Genomic DNA, 5000 nt, shown 5'->3' on the forward strand with positions numbered 1-5000 from the left:
TCTCCCCTCTCTCTCCTCCTCTCAACCTTCTCTCTCTCTTCGCGATCCTCCTCTCTTACTCCTCTCTCCTCTCCTCATCTCTCTCTCTCTCTCTCTCTCTCTCTCTCTCTCTCTCTCCCTCCCTCCCCCTCTCCTTCTCTATCTGTGTGTCTGTAACAGACATCTATAGTCAGACATGTAGATCGGTTGGTCGGCAGATAATTTGATAAATAGATAAATAGAAAATATACAAGCGCTAATAAATAGATCATCAACTAGGCAGGTAGATGGTGAGATATTCCTGGTTTTCCTCCATTCACAAAGCTGTCATGTCATGCCGTTAATCTAATCGTCATGCTTACTTGCACAACCCACTGCTTCGAAGTGTTCAGTCATGCTTAGAATCAATTTTCCATGGAGATCGTGCATTTCAATAACTATAAATTTAGTGATTTGGTATTACTTGGGATGGTTTGAGAGATCATAGGGTAGGCCTACTCACTGGAAATCTTGGTACAAAAGTACGAGCGTGTACGGTAGAAACTCACTTTGATTAAGAGTTTATAATGAATCCCACAATGCGGCCTTCGGTAGTTGCTATATTTCTATACTGACTTAGAAAATCGAAACTTCACAAGAAACAAGATATTCATTCAAAATTTCGATTCTCCTTCGTAATATTCCTTTGACATACGGAAAATAGGTTTTGAGTTTTTTTACGCTCATTTTTGGGAGCCTCGTCCATTATAGATGGTTTGTATATATGGAGTTTACACTCCGCTCTTTAGTGTTTTTTAGAAGAAAAAAAGCAAAAAATATCTTCATAAGTGGTATGAAGTGTGGCTAAAATAAATGATTTAAATGATTGATTACATTGCCATTTAGTTCTTTACTCAAATTAGGTCTCGCGCTCTGATGCCCTAGAGATCAATCAATCATGATCGAGGTTGATCCATCATGGGAACACCTGTGTATGTGTATGAACGACATAAGAACATATATCCTTCGCACTCTATGCTTAGAGCTAACTCCTTCGGGAGAAAATCAGCTATCACAATCAGGTTTCTACCATCCTTTCACGTGTTGTGTCGAGGTATTTTTTCTACAGGGATTATCGCACAGTGCTTGGTATCCTGGATTTTGGATTTTGAACACCCAAAATGCCCTGCTGTAGATATTTTGTCCCGCTGTTCTCAGTATTATGAAAGAGGTCCAGAGAAACTTTCTAGATTTCGTTGAGATTGTGCGAACATCCTAATTTAAAATTAAGCTGATATGTTTAGATACTGCCATTCACGCAGCTTTTTTATGTGTGATATCACACAGAAGTCAAACATTTATATTGTGTACTTGTTCATATTCCAGTGTCCCAGCATCTATTGAAAACCTGTTTTAAATAGTGCCGGCCGAAGACTTCGACTTCGGCCGGCACTATTCCATCGAGGAGCCAAGCCAATAATCTCGCAAGGGCATATTGGATAGGGGAGTGTGTACCGACTAGAATTTGCGGTTGAACTGATGTCTTCATAGATGGACATGTGTGAGGTCAGCCTGTCTTGACCTTCGCCAGCCAAAGTAGTTACAAACGACGTGGAGGATATGTGTCTATGTCTGCAGCGTGGCGTAGATGTGATGAATTTTGCCGCCATCTTGAATCAGGGACATATGGTAGTAGATATTCTCTTTTACTGTTTTTATAACGTCTTCAGCCTAGTATTTCATTTTTTTCCCAGAGGGATTTGCGGCGACTACATATGATATATTCTTCCTACTAAGAGTGTTTATTTTATTTATCAACCCTCATTCTTTCTTTTATTCTTCCTTTTTGTGAAAAACTCTGCATTTGGAAATGTCCTCCCTTTAAAGCTTCGTTTAGATTTAGGAATATGCAAAAATTCTTCAGTCGAATCCTTTTTTCACGATACTAAAATGAATATACTAATCCTACTGATTCTTCTTACTAATTCACTTGATGACACATACACATACATATATCAAAATGCCATTGAATGTATATGCAAGCTTGTATAAAGTGTCAGTCTTTCGTCATAGTCCCCCTAATTTCAGTAAAGCAATCTCGTGCTACTGCAAGGCATTTGGTGGAGTGTCAAGTACCTCTTTTAGGTTCATCTTACCTGTGTATATTAGAAAGATATACACGGAACAATAAACTTGAAGTGAACGTTTATTTTCGCATCTTTCTACAGGTACGTAGGCGTGTTCCCCTTACCTTAACCTATACCAACATCGATATAAGGAAGGTCCCATCTATTCCATGCGAAAACGTTGCTCTATCACGCTTCCTATACTGTTAAATCTACTTCAGTCTTATCTGAGTTACTGACTCATCGTGACGAACAAATCCTATTAGATATGATACAAGTGACTATAATAATGAGGTTGTAATGTTTACATCATTTTCCAAAATAAGCTATAAATGAAACAAATACTCATTTGAGAAAAATCATATATGCCAAGCAGTTAAGGATCCAAAAACTTAACTTAGTACTTTAAGAAGACAGCAAAGTCCATTAAACTATTAAGAATAAGATGTCGAGTTTTGCAGATTAACCGTAAACTTCATGAAATGGAATAATCATAAATAAAATACAGTTCCTTTAGGGAAGAGATTTTTTAAGGGGGTGGGGGGGCTTTTAGCGAAGAAATTAGTTTTTCTTTTTCTTTGGGTGATTAAAGTCAATAAAATCGGCATGAAAATTATGAGGTCTCACAAACTTTTTTTTTCATTTACATATTAATACTGTAATTCTTTGGGAGATTCTTAAATGGGATGGAGAAGAAAGGAAAAACAATCTAAGATGAAATCTAATCTAAAAGCCAAATAGTCGGCGCTTTATGCAAGTGGCCGGTTAAAATGGCGACCGTACTATGTTTTTGCACTAGAATTAGAAACGTCGTCTTCAGAAAAAGTGCAGCTCTCGCCCTGAACAGACGTGTTTTCGTCACCATTTCAGCTTTGCCTGCATCGTTTTCCCCGGGACTTTTTTCTTTTTTCTTTATTTTTTAGAATGGGTATTCATATACGCTGAAATTCCCAGGTCACTTCCCCGTTTTTTTTTATTCAGAATCACTTCAGATCAAGGGTATCCAGTGTGCATATGAACTAAACTAATAAGCCTGCCACTAAATGAAAGGAAAGGCAGTGTTATTACTTCTGTTATGTGCACGTTACTGTGTTTTTTTGTGATTCATATGAACTAAAGTTTTGAGGTAAACCCAACCATTAGATTTTATTCTCGAATGAGAACAATTTTGAAAAACAAGAAAATCAAATACAACCTGGAGGTCAGACAGAAAGACACCTCCAAATGCACACGCAAGACCTTTTGCTAGAATAAATATATTGTAAGAAAAAAAAAATCGTTACCCATGGTTATGCCACACATTAGTCTGGTGGAATGAATGGGGGGGGGGGGGTGCGACTAGTATGGCTTTGACTCCACACTGCGGAGCGTATTTGGTGGATGGGACCTTTATCATCTTCAATGGGTGATCATCAACATTTACAATTAATTAAGATGGAGTCTACACCCTCAAGATTGGATTTTGGACATCTAGAAAACGCATTTAAGAACAAGTCCTCTTCACTGCTGTATTCAGAACCCAATTTCCCTGTTGGACTTTGCAACAAGTATTATAAATAAAAAAACAAGTTCATTACGCAAATATAAGTACCCAAGATTCAGCAGACTGATCTTATTTTCGGTGTGGCTAAGGATTTCTATTCTATTTCATGACCGAAATAGTGAACATGGTTACAAGGTTACATTAAAAGAAGTTTGCAATAATACAGTTTTATTTAACAAAAATGTGCACATTCTTGCCCTAAATTCTGTATTACTCACAGTTTTAAGCTATCTATCCCATTGAACTAATAGTACAGTTTCAGACTCTAATAATGTATATATAGTGATATGCAAGGTAAATAATTTATTAATAATTTTCTTCAGCGAAATAAAAACAAAATAACAATTGAATGTATACGTAAAACAATGGAGGTAAATACTAGATTCAAATAGTTCTCATTTCTAGAATAAATATTGCCAAGCGTAAACAGCTGTGGCAATGTCGCAAGGCAGTGGAAATGTACAAGAATATATACTAGTTATCAAGTTTTTATTATGTGCTTTTTTAAAAGATATAAAATATACACTATATATAAAACAAACTAAGACTTCAAAATCACCTCGTAAAAGTAAGCGGCAAGAACATCTTTGTTTTGTTGTTGTGCTTCGTCCCTCCACACTTCCTGAGCACCTTTTCTAATGCTGTTATGTTCTCTATAGTTCCCCCTCTGAGTGTACTCTGTATGTTCAGTAGCACCAGACTCATTCAAAATATCTTGACTGTCTCAGATAGAATCATTAAAAATTAGGGAATACAGATAAAAGGGAAAGAAAATAATAAAGACATCAGGATGGACTGGATTATTTGTGACTATGAAGTTACAAAATATTTCCAAAATAACATAGAGGCATCACATATAAATATAACTATCAGAACTCTGTCATATCTGAAGGACACATGTCTGTAATACTCATGGGCAAATATACATGCACTTCATTGTATGTCCATCAAAATGCCACCATGTATAGAGAAACACACACTTCTGCAATCAGAATAGATTTTAAAGGAAATAAGATTTAAAAAATCAATAAAAAAATCAAATTCTGATCTCATTGTTCCCAGTTTTTTTGATGGAATGAAGGTAGTATTAGTATGAACACTTTTACACTGATCTTGATACAAGTGACAGAACAATCATTTTAACACAAACAGATATATATGTAAGGCTTATTATCACAATTCATTGCAAAAAATAAGATTTAAAGTCGTGTCCTGATTGTGAGTTGCCAGAAGGAATGGTTCATGAATTATGGCATATGACTTTACAATGAGACTGAGTATTACCTAAGAATAAAGGCTCACAATTCCCCTTGACAAAGTACATATATGTAGGAGTTCTATAGGTAATGCATATTATCCTAGTAATTACACAT

At 36.0% G+C, this 5000-nt stretch overlaps 1 protein-coding gene across 1 annotated transcript in view; it reads right to left on the reverse strand.

Annotated features, from left to right (window-relative positions):
• Positions 1-3778: 3778 nt before the first annotated feature.
• The window catches only part of Cyt-b5 (Cytochrome b5), a 14605-nt gene continuing 13383 nt past the window's right edge, over positions 3779-5000 (reverse strand). Inside the window, exon 4 of the mRNA XM_043025726.2 lies at positions 3779-5000. This exon is cut by the window's right edge and continues 557 nt beyond it. The gene's annotated coding sequence lies outside the window, so the exon portion shown is untranslated.

This window comes from Penaeus japonicus, unplaced genomic scaffold (genome assembly GCF_977035675.1).
Source record: "Penaeus japonicus unplaced genomic scaffold, GWHDUDI00000001_assembly GWHDUDI00000033, whole genome shotgun sequence".
Taxonomy (NCBI): domain Eukaryota; kingdom Metazoa; phylum Arthropoda; class Malacostraca; order Decapoda; family Penaeidae; genus Penaeus; species Penaeus japonicus.